Genomic DNA, 12,696 nt, shown 5'->3' with positions numbered 1-12,696 from the left:
AGGTTAAGGTTTAATAGAGGTGTTCAAAATTATGAGGAATTTTGGTAGAGTAAATAAGAAGAAAGTATTTCCACTGGCAAAAAGGTGGGTAACCAGATGACACAGAATTAAGGTGTTCCAACCGAGGTGGGAGGAGTGCACTGTTTTTTCTAGTTTCACTTCTCCACAGGTCACAACATATGTTTAAATGTTTACCCAGTTACCAATGCGGTCAATCATTAACTCTGCTCTTTATCCCAGAATAAAATACACCGACCAGGTTTCTTTAATAAACAGCAAAATTATCAGTTTATCATACAACACGTCTTATCCAGTAACAAAGTAAAGCATTAACACACAGATTGAAATATGAAAGTTCCCTTTTAAAATACCCCACACACAAACTTGTACACTGAAAACAATAAAGAAATTCTCTGTGCAGAGCTCTGTTACAAAAAAAGACAGAACAAAGAGAATACTTTGGCCAAATACTTGCTAATGCTTGAAGTAAAAAGAGAAGATATGGAGGGATGTCAGTTATCCCTTTTGGTCCGGCGTCTGGGTATACGATGATGGGTTACTGGGATCTTTTCAGAAGCAGTTCGTTCTGGAGAAGTCGTTCTGGAGTAGTCTGGTAGACTTTCCAGGAGAAATGCAACATCAGGGGCTTCCGCTATCACACTCTGGTTTCGCAGGACAGGAGGAAAGAGAAGCTGATATACTGGACCTCTCAGGATCTCTTAGAGCGGTGCAGGAAAGATGAGCTGGGGTTTCTTTCTTGGCAGGTTGATCTTCAACTGCTTTTCAAACACTGTCCACATCCCAACTGATCTCAAGCAAAACCCCAAACAGCAGGTCAGAACCTCCTGACCACTATAGATCTTAACATGTCACTTCTCTGTAAGCATCTTCTCCAGGTCACCAAGGTTTTTGTTGCTTATTGAGCTCAAAGCATATGATTTCCAGCAAGGATCGTTTTCAAACAACATCTCAAGCATCCTTTCAGTGAACTTTGTTTTAAAAAAAAAATCCGGGGAATCTTTTCAGTTTTAAAACACAAGTCCTCAAAAAAAGCACTTTCGTAATCAAGGTAATTGGCAAAAGTATCAGAGATGAGGTGAGAATTATTTTATGTGGCATAGTGCAGATTAGAGATCTTGGCTGATCTGTGACTTAACTCTATGGTGAGTTGTTATGATTTGCAATACACTGCGTGAAAGTGCAATGGAAGCAGATTCAATAGTATCTTTCAAAAAGGAATTGGGTAGATATACTGGAAAAATTTGCAGGGCTAGGTGGAAAGCTCAGGGGAGTGAGATTAATTAGGCAAATCTTTCAAAGAGCCAGCACAGGCATGATAGGCTGAGTGGCACCCTTTTGTGCTGTATCATACTATATGATTCTGCAGGTATCTCTGCTGTCCTTACCAATACTTATCTCTCAATCAATAACATTAAAAACAGATTATCATGTAGTTGTTTTGTGGGACTTGTGTTCAGATTGACTGCTAGGTTTCCTGCATTACATCAGTGACTACACTTCAAGCATACTTCATTGGTGTGAAGAGCTCTGAGGTCACGAAAGGTTCTATATAAATGCAAGTCTGTCTTTCTTTGTGTAGTTTGATAAATTTTCAGAAACTATAAAGGATTAGTCGCTGATATGCAACTGAGAAGTTACGTTGCCTTCAGTTTTTTTTCATAACTGAAACAAAAGTGAAGTCTTTCCTCCTAACTAACATTGTGTTTTGACTGTACAGCCAATGTAAAGATGCTTGGACCATATAAAAGGTATTTTGGAGTCATAGAGCGATACAGCACTGAAACAGGCCCTTCGGCCCACCGAGTCTGTGTCGACCATCAACCACCCATTTTATACTAATCCTACATTAATCCCCTATTCCCTACCACATCCTCAACTTCCCTCAGTTCTCCTACCACCTACCTACGCTAGGGGCAATTTACAATGTCCAATTTACCTATCAACCTGCAGGTCTTTGGCTGTGGGAGGAAACCGGAGCACCCGGCGGAAACCCATGCAGTCACAGGGAAAACCTGCAAACTCCGCACAGGCAGTACCCAGAACCAAACCAGGGTCGCTGGAGCTGTGAGGCTGCGGTGCTAACTACTGTGCCACCCAAAATGCTTTAGAATGCTTATAAACAGAATCTTGTACGTCATGTTAAGATAATCCCCTTGCAATGGGGAAAAAAGTCATCAAATTACAGGAAGTCAATTTACTACACTCTGATTAGCTTCCTGCTTCTGCTTAGACAATAATCTTGCCCATGGAGAGACCTGGAATTACTATTTTCTGCTTTTCCTATACAATATCTTGTTCGCAAGACCAAAGTTTTAGAGTACAGCTGAACCTGGAATTCAGCATGCAGCCAGCCAGTGCTGTGATCGCCTACTGAAGCCAGGGCATGTAATCCAGAATTTGCATTCACACAACCGATAGTCTAACTAGTTGAACCTGCAGGGGTTACTGAACTGGTTTTACTCTCGAGATAAATTTGTATGGGAATAGAATTCAAAAATAGCATGAGCAAAGAAGTAGGACAGCATATTGTTCATGAGGCATTGTTGCTAGAATTTCAGCTAAGCATCATACTGGGTGTATGAATTTTTATGCAATGCTTTTGAACTGTGACAAACAGCCAAACTTGTCCACCCAAGCCTGGGTTAAATTTGGAACACTAACCCAAGGAATCAGTACTGGTGTTACAGCTCTGTTACTGGTTATGAGTGTGGTGGGAACAATTTGAGATGATTAAAGAACATTACATAACATTAAAGCAAATTGCGTTAAGTGGATTTTTCCTCTTAAAGCATAATACGTGAAGCAAGTCAAGTGGCAACACACGTAGTGTTAACGCGCTACACCATGGAATGGTAGAAAGCAAGCAGTATGCCTGCCCATCGCTACCTGTGAGTTCTTGATTTCAGCCAGGATATCAGGGAGGTTAAACTGCACAGTGATGGCATATAAGGACTTAGCTCCCTGGAGTGCTTTCAGATACGTCTGATTCCAAGCAGCATTGGCAGCAGCCTCTGGCTAGGTACTGTATTGATGAGGAGAATCACATGAAAAGTATTGATGCAGTAGATCAAATACTTGGCTGTTACAAAAGCAAAATACTGTGGATGTTGGAAATTTGAAAAACAGAAAATGCTGGAAATACTCAGATCAGGCAGCATCTGTGGAGAGAGAAACAGAATTAATGTTTCAGTTCAGTAACCTTTCTTCTGACCTTGGTGTAATGTTTGACCCCGAGATGAGCTTCTGACTACGTCTGCACTATTGCTAAAAAACGCCTCTTTTTCCACCTCTATGACATTGCATGACTTTGCCCCTGCCTCAGCCAATCTGCTGCTGAAACCCATGCCTTTGTTACCTCTAGGCTTGACTATTCCAACACAGTCCTGGCCGGTCTCCCACGTTTTGCCCTCTATAACCCTGAGGTCAGCCAACATCTCTACTGCTTGTGTCCTATCTCTCATCGAGTCCTGTTCACCCATCACCCCTGTACTCGCTGTTCGGCATTATTTTATTTTTATTTTTATTTGGAGATACAGCACTGAAACAGGCCCTTCGGCCCACTGAGTCTGTGCCGACCGAGAACCACCCATTTATACTAACCCTACAGTAATCCCATATTCCCTACCACCTACCTACACTTGGGGCAATTTATAATGGCCAATTTACCTATCAACCTGCAAGTCTTTTGGCTGTGGGAGGAAACCGGAGCACCCGGAGGAAACCCACGCAGACACAGGGAGAACTTGCAAACTCCACACAGGCAGGACCCAGAATCGAACCCGGGTCGCTGGAGCTGTGAGGCTGCGGTGCTAACCACTGCGCCACTGTGCCGCCCGTGTATATTTCTTGCCATTTCTAGTGTGGGGAAAGGTTCAGTGGAGGGATATCTAACTCTTTGGAGCTGGGCTTGTCAAGCCTGTCCTCTCGCCCATCCCCCTGTCTGCCCCGGTCACCCCCCTTGCTGCCCGACCTCTTGCCCATCCCTCCTTTCACCTGAAGTTTGAAAACTGAGATGATGTAAAAAAGTTGCTGCCTGATTGATCTAGCTCTGTCAGCCTGGGAGCAGCCTTTTCTGATCCACCTGGACTGGGACTTGAAAGGACGGCAGCTGACCTGCCCTGTCACATGAAGTGCACAAAGTCGGTTTCAGTTCTCAATGAAACTTGATTGTAGTTGAAATGGGCTTTGTGTGTCTCATACAAGAAGTGTGAGCTGGATGAAAGCTTTGACCCACAGGCTGTTGGTTACTGCTTGTGAAGGATGAGTGTGCTAGGAGCGATGACAGCAACTTTAAACGTGTTGCATAATGGAATAAGTTTTTCTTTGAAAGGTAATTGTTCTCAAAAATTATACAAAGAAAGTTCTGTTTCTGGTGCTGTTTCTCTTTAGGGAATGACTCCCCTGTTAAGTTATGATATAGCTGAGAGGTTTTTGAAATCTGGCTGTGGCTCAGTGAAAAAGTGATCTCAAAGTGAAAGTATCCCTTGCTTCAGAGATCTCAAACACAGTAAAGATTAGCCAGTCCTCATAAATGGCACACAGTGGGCTGGTAGTGTCCCAAGCTGCAGCTTTCACCAATCCTCCAACTCACTACTGTTGCCTTCCGTTAAAAGTTCTGTTTTAAGAAAGAAAAGCATTCTTTCGGTCACCTCCTGTGGCACTCCCACTACTGCTAGGCGGCTGCCTGTTGTAATATGAAGAGTCTCTGCACCTTTTCTACGTTAATGGAAGTAAATAAATACAAATTGTTTTTAAAGGGGCACTCTTTATGTAAAAGTGTTTGGCAAACATTTTCTTATAAAAAATATAATAATGAGATGAAGCTTGGCTTATCTGGCTCTCCTTCATTTGAAGAACAGGGTTTGATGTTTGTGTGGTACAATTGGTTGCCATGCTAACCCATATAACAGTTACTGTATTTCAAAATGTAGGAAAGTACTTAAGAAACAATAGGGCACTATTTCATGGTGGGGCTGTCATTTTAGTGCTTTGCACATTGTGTTATTGTTCAAGTGAATGGATCATGTCTTGTTTGCATTTTATTTTCTCCAATGCATTTGTCAGTTGCCCAGATAACCGGTAACGCTCTAAATTTCTGTAAGTGTTCTGTTATTGCAACAGTGCCAGCTGTTGTCTGTAGAGCAGGATCCCTGCAACTGTGTATACAGTGCTGTACCAGGTCACAAGATAAATTGTTATCTACTGCAGAAGAAATAGTAAATACTGTGGAATGATGGCAAAGTAGTAGTTCCATCTGAGCCCCTTAATGAGGTCATTACTGTTAGCAGGACCCCAAAATAAGATTACAGACTTGTTTTTTTATAACGTATGCTTTATTTTTCCTCCTTCACCTGTGGCAGAGTTCATGGTAGATAACTCATCTGTACAATCCATGCACTTGTTTAATGATGACACTTATTGTGATGTAATTAGTGTAGTCTATCAAATGATCTTGAGCAGTTGATTAGCAGGAAAATGTTTTGTACTTGTAATTGTAAAATTGTAGGGCCCTCTTAGGCATATGTGTATAACTATGTTATTAGGTTACTGCAGACTAAGCACTTTTGTGAAACATCATTGATAGAATGCTGTTGATTGACTTTTAAGTACCAGAAGTTTGTAAGATACCAAATCCTTTTACCTGAATTATCATTTTGTTTTTCAACTGGAGTAAATCTTAAAGCCTGAAATATGAGGGACCTTAACAGATTTGATGAACAACAACTTCTGTCCACCTGGGCATAGAGTATAAAAATAAGCAAGTCATGCTGCAGCTGTACAGAACCTTAGTTAGGCCACACTTAGAATATTGCGTGCAATTCTGGTCGCCACACTACCAGAAGGACGTGGAGGCTTTGGAGAGGGTACATAGGAGGTTTACCAAGATGTTGCCTGGTCTGGAGGGCATTAGCTATGAGGAGAGGTTGGATAAACTCGGATTGTTTTCACTGGAACGACGGAGGTGGAGGGGCGACATGATAGAGGTTTGCAAAATTATAAGCAGCATGGACAGAGTGGATACTCAGAAGCTTTTTCCCAGGGTGGAAGAGTCAGTTACTAGGGGACATAGGTTTAAGGTGAGAGGGGCAAAGTTTAGAGGGGATGTGCGAGGCAAGTTCTTTATACAGAGGGTGGTGATTGCCTGTAACTTGTTGCCGGGGGAGGTGGTGGAAGCAGGTACGATAGCGACGTTTAAGAGGCATCTTGACAAGTACATGAATAGGAAGGGAATAGAGGGATACGGACCCCGGAACTGCAGAAGGTATTGGGTTAGGCAGGCATCAAGATCGGCGCAGGCTTGGAGAGCCGAATGGCCTGTTCCGGTGCTGTACTGTTCTTTGTTCTTTGAAAGCCCTTAACATACATAGGGATTTTTAAAATCGGTGTGTGCTAACCATATGCCATTTTTGGTCACGCAGACCAATTGGATCCCACAGTTAATTTTGTAGAAATTCAAAATGCAGTGAGAAGATTTAATGGTCTTGCTGACTTTGGTTATTTCTTTATGTAGCTTTGTTGAGAGGCTTCTATTTCTTTTAAAAAAAAAATATATGTTTTGAAGGATGCTTATTTAAATTGTGGAAATTGATTCATTTGGAAGCCTGAAGAAATGCTGGACTTCTTTTAATGACCCCAGTGAAAAAAAATAAGACTTGACTAAAAACACTTACTGGAAGAATCAAGGAGTGCTAAAAACAGCCTCTACTGGAGATCACCTGCCTTAAGATGAATAAACACCAGGAACCTTGCTCTAAGGGGCGATGTTTACAGAGAAGCCTCATGTCAAGGTTTATGGAGATCAAGAGGTTGACTTTCTGATTGGGCTTTGGATTATTTTCAGTTCAGTTGAGGTGTGAACTGTTTTGAAGACAGTTGGTGTTTTGCCTGCTAAGGAAAAAGACACCCCCAGCTCATCTTTCCTACATTTCGCTAAAAGACCCTGAGAAGTCCATTGTGTCAGCTTCTCTTTCTTCCTGTCTTTGGAAAAACCCTGTCATTCAAGTGTGTGCTGGCTAAAACTCCTGATGCCACATTGCTCCTGGAAAGCCTACCAGACGGTTTCTCGACATCTCCAGAACAAACTACTTCTGAAAAGATCCCAGTGACCCGTCTCCATATACTCTGACACCAGATCAAAAGGGGCATCAGACATTTTTGCGTATCTTTTTTTTTTCTTCAAAAATTAGCAAGTATTTGGCCAAGGTTTTTTTTTGTCTTTTTCTTGTAACCGAGCTCTGCAGAGAGAATTTCTTTATTGTTTTCAGTGTGTGAGTTTGTGTGTGGGGTATTTTGAAAGGGAACTTTCATATTTCAATCTGTGTTTAAAGATTTGCATCTTTACTCAGTACGTCTTGTTTGAGAATAAACTGATAGTTTTGTTGTTTATTAAAGAAACCTGGTGGAATATTCTGGGATAAAGAGTAGTTTATGATTTACTGCATCGGTAACTGGGTAAACATTTAAATATATGTTGTGACCTGTGAAGAAGTGGAACTAGAAAAGACAGTGCACTCCTCCCACCTCAGTCGTAACACCTTTTTTAAATTAAAGAAATATTCAACCTGGTCTCCCACCAAAAGTGCAGAAAAATTGGAAATGCTCTCTGGTATCTCTGTCCATCCCAACCTCTCCATTCTCCTAGTCACACAACAAAGACCACAGAATTGAGAAAAGGTCAAATGACTCCATTAGCATGCATGTTAAATTACTGTTTATAAATTAATAAACTAGGAATAAATCTAATTTTTCCGATGACATTCAAAATTTTAATTTATGGATTAAATGACACTCTTTGAACTTAATTAACTAAACAACATAAATTCTAATCTAATATCTAATGTATACACTCTGTTTTTGGTTATATATGGATGTTTTGATAGAAGAATCTAGCAGCAAGGAGTTAATAAACAGCAGTTCATTTGCCATGTTGTTTAACTTTGGAAACTCTTCAAGCACATCAAACTGCATGTCTCCCTAATTTTAAACTTTGTTTTCATATATATATACATACACACACACATATAGTTGACAGACTTATTTCTTGGTACAAGTAACTGACTTCCTGTTATTTTGATCTATGTTTGTCCTCATTTTTACTTTAACTCATTTGAAATCTTCCCTATTTTCTATGCATTGTGGTGGTAAAGATATATTTTTTATTTTAATTTTTAAATATTCATTTAGTGTCAGCTGTGGCTCAGTTGCGTAGCACTCTCTGCTCTGAGTCAGAAGGTTCTGGGTTCAAATCCCACTCCAGAGACTTGAGCATAAAAATGAAGGCTGAAATTCTAGTGCAGTACTGAGGGAGTGCTGCACTATTGGAGGTGCTGTCTCTCGATGAGTCATGAAAGCGATGCCCTGTTTGCCCCTTCAGGTGGATGTAAAAGATCCCATGGCACTACTTTGAAGAAGAGTAGGGAAGTTATTCCTGGTGTCCTGACCAAAATTTATCCCTCAATGAACATCACTAAAACTGATTATCTGGTCATTAACACATTACTATTTGTGGGAGCTTGCTGTGTACACATTGGCTGCTGCCTTTCCTATATTACAACAGTGACTACACTTCAAAAGTACTTCATTGGCTGTAAAGTCCTTTGGTTGTGAAAGGTGCTGTATTATCTGTCTTTATTGTTAAGACCTTGGTTTGGTTTTGAATTTTCCATTTAAACAATGAGGTAAGAGAACTGTTGTGAATTAGCTCCTTGCTGTTCTTTCTCTACCAAACAATTCTCTCAGCTATTCCACAGTGACTTGGATACAATATTCTTTTGATGCATTTAGTTCTGTTGCACTCCTACATTAGCATTCTGTGCCTCTTCTAAATTTTTGTTGTAATACTATTGATTGATTTGTCACTAGGCTGTTGCATTCCTGCTCATGTCATCCCATTCTACCACTATGTATCTTCCATCAGAATTGTTGCTACACTTTCCAATTGCCTATCCACCATTGGGGCATGGAGGAGCTGAAATTTCCTGCAGCTTAACATCGCAAAGCTAAAGCAATTCTTTTCAATTTGTGCCAGCACCTACATGGTTGGTGTCTTGACTCCCAACCGTTACTCATATATCTGTATTGTATGATAGTTACATATATGCTAATTTATCTTTTGTTAAATAAATTTGCTAGATACTTTAAACTTAGATTATCACATCATAATCTTGTTTTATTACTTTGAAGGCTGAGTTAAGATCTTATAGAACAGTACAGCACAGTACAGGCCCTTCGGCCCACGATGTTGTGCCGACCCTTTAACCTACTATAAGATCAAACTACCTACATACCCTTCATTCCACTATCATCCATGTACCTATCCAAGAGTCGCTTAAATGTCCCTAGTGTATCTGCTTCTACTACCACCGCTGGCAGTGCATTCCACGCACCCACCACTCTCTGTGTAAAGAACCTACCTCTGACATCTCCCCTAAACCTTCCTCCAATCACCTTAAAATTATGGAGGGAGAAACTCATGCTTCCAAATTAAATAGGGTTTATACCATGACAGCCAGAGATTTTTGCCTGCACCCTTCCCAGGAAAGAAGCGGAAAGCAACTCAGATATGCACAGCATTCATAAAAAGATAAGAAATAGGAGCAGGAATCGGCCATATGGGCCCTTGATACTGTTCTGCCATTCAATAAGATCATTGCTGAACTTCTGCATCAACTCCACTGTCCCCACATATCCACATATACTCAACGACTGAGCATTCAAAGCCTCTGAAGTATAGAATTCCAAAGATTCACAACACTGAGTGAAGAAATTACTCCTCCTCTGAGTCCTACATAGTTGACCCCTTAACCTGAGATATGTTCCCTAGTTTTGAACTCTCCAGCCAGGGAAAACAGCTTCTCTGCATCTATCTGTGAAGCCCTCTTAAAAACTTTACACATCTCAATGAGATCACTTCTCATTCTTCTAATCTCCAGAGAATATAGGCCCATTCTACTCAATCTCTTCTAATAGAACAATCGCCTCAGCACAGGAATTGATCTAGCAAATCTTCATTGCACTCACTCTAAGGTGAGTATATCCTTCCTTAGGTAGGAGACCAAAACTGTACACAGTACTCTAGGTTTGGTCTCACCAAAGCCCTATATAATTGCAGCAAGTATATCTTACTCTATACTCCAAACGCCTTGCAATAAAGGCTAACATATTGGCCTTGGAGGGAGTGCAGTGTAGTTTAACAGAATGATACCTGGAATCCAAGGGTCAAAATATGAGGAGGGATTACATAAACTAGAGTTGTATTCCTGAAATTTAGAAAATTTAGTGGGTGATTTGATTGAAATTTTCTAGATATTATGGGGAACAAATATAGTAGATAGTCCAGACTAGGGGACGTTGCCTAAAAATTAGAGCTAGACATTTCCGGCTGGAATTTGTGCAGCAGGCTGGGCTCCTTACACCGGGCCGTAAAGGCGGGGAGAACCCCGCCTCTGCACACTACAGACCTCCCCCGGAGCGATCCTCTGGTCTTTTACATACAAAGTTTAAGGGATGGGGATAGGTGTCCAACATACGGCCCACCGGCCAGGATCCGGACCGCCAAATATAAGATAAATTCAGTGGCTAAAAGCAATTGCTAGGCAAGATTTGCTGTTCATTTCCTGAACGAGTAAAGCTTATCTAGATCTTGGGGAGGATCGAAAGCATGGGAAATTTGGGATCATCTGTGAGAGTAATTTAAAATGCGAGTTGGAACAATATACAGTGAGATGGTTTGAAAGGACCCTCAAAGTTCAGTATACATACATACATGTTCTTTCTAAGACCCCTTCTGTTTGGCACCTTCTACACCCCCCCCCCCCCCCCCAAACAACTCCTAATTTTTCAATGTATCCCTTTTTTGGTATCGGCTGCTGTCCACATTTTCCATTTCTGTCCCGAAAAATGCTCTAGGAGTTCTCTCATTGATCAGCTGCTGTTCTGATGATCCTTTCAGTCCCTCGAGCATGTTCTGCCATTCAGTTAAATCACAGCTACATATATCTGATTCGTTCTGATGAAAGGTGACTGACCTGAAATGTTAACTCTGCTTTTCTCTCCACAGATGCTGCCAGACCTGCTGAGTATTTCCAGCACTTCCTGTTTTTATTACACATATTTGAACTCTAGCCACTTTTGCTGCATATCCCTTGATACCCTAACCTAGCAAAAATCCATTGATCTTTTGAAGATTAGATTAAAATCCTAGGAGTGCATCATTGGTGCTATTGAAATGTAAATTATAGATTGGCATCAAAGTTCTTTCAGCCAGTTTATGGGCAGGAGCCGCCAGTTCTAAAGTCTTTTTCGAGTGCTTGCACATTGACAGCTGTGACGTTTTGTGCTGCCACGGGTGCAGAACTTTCCAGATTGGAAACTGTTGCATTGTAGTTTTTGCAAACTGCTTTAGTTCCTACAGATACGTGAAAGACGTTAAATATGTTCTATTGTATCTCTTGTTTGCAAATTCCAGTAATATGCCTTCACTTTGCCTCAGAGTAACAATGTTTTGGGGTCGTCACTCTTAGCTACTTTTGTAATTCTGCCTGTTTCAATAGACTCTTCACTACCTGAGGTATTGACTGTTTGTTGTTTGTATCCCTGTGTGTTCAGGAAGTACATTTTTACAATGTGAACATTTAAAAAGTCAGATTGCTATAGCATGAGTTTGATATTTGTTTGCTGTGGTGTATCACTGAGAGCTTTGAGGATGAATAAAAATATAGAACATGGTACGCAGTGGGAGTTTAAACCAGTGCAGTTTTTCTATGCTTAATAGATCTTCAGTATGGATTGCTCTTCTATACAAAGAGTTTCTTGCATGATTCTTGGATTAAACTGCTATTCTTATGATTCTGCTTATTCTGAATGTGCAAGGACTCCAGTAAGGTACAAGGTGGTATTGTTGATTTGCAAATAAATGTAAACATTAGAATCTGGTCTTTAGATGTTCAAATAATGTTAAAAATGATTAAATTTTAATCTTTAAATTCCCTGATACCTGTGGGTTATCCAGTGCATAACTGAGCAGAACCTTCCAGATTGGGCGGCACAGTGGCGCAGTGGTTAGCACCGCAGCCTCACAGCTCCAGGGACCCGGGTTCGATTCTGGGTACTGCCTGTGTGGAGTTTGCAAGTTCTCCCTGTGTCTGCGTGGGTTTCTTCCGGGTGCTCCGGTTTCCTCCCACATGCCAAAGACTTGCAGGTTGATGGGTAAATTGGCCATTATAAATTGCCCCTAGTATAGGTAGGTGGTAGGGAAATAGAGGGACAGGTGGGGATGTAGTAGGAATCTGGGATTAGTGTAGGATTAGTATAAATGGGTGGTTGATGGTCGGCACAGACTCGGTGGGCCGAAGGGCCTGTTTCAGTGCTGTATCCCTAAACTAAACTAAATTTGATTCCCAGACTCTGGTAGGTAGCTGTTCTTAGCCATGGTGACAGTAGCTGCTTGGATTGTGCTCGGTGCCCCTGAGTTAGGGAAGGGAAAGTCTGTCAGTGTCTCTACTCTGGATCACCATCTGGCTGGAGGTGGGTGCATATGGAAATTGGCTGAGAGCAGGATAAGGCTTTGCTTGATGCCTCCTCACAGTCAATGACGCTTGCTAATGCTGCATGACACTTGGTTACCAATCAGACTCTGGTACTTTGCCCCTGAAGCCAAGCAGCCTCTGGGATATA

The 12,696-nt window shown here is 41.3% G+C and overlaps 1 protein-coding gene across 1 annotated transcript in view; it reads left to right on the top strand.

The window, feature by feature from the left end:
- pdzd8 (PDZ domain containing 8) overlaps nucleotides 1–12,696 on the top strand; it is a 230,369-nt gene that overhangs the window by 27,084 nt on the left and 190,589 nt on the right. The window lies entirely within an intron of this gene.

The sequence above is a fragment of the Heterodontus francisci genome, chromosome 20 (assembly GCF_036365525.1).
Source record: "Heterodontus francisci isolate sHetFra1 chromosome 20, sHetFra1.hap1, whole genome shotgun sequence".
NCBI classification, from domain to species: domain Eukaryota; kingdom Metazoa; phylum Chordata; class Chondrichthyes; order Heterodontiformes; family Heterodontidae; genus Heterodontus; species Heterodontus francisci.
The sequence above is the reverse complement of the archived record's forward strand: the minus strand, read 5'-3'. Positions and strand labels throughout refer to the sequence as shown.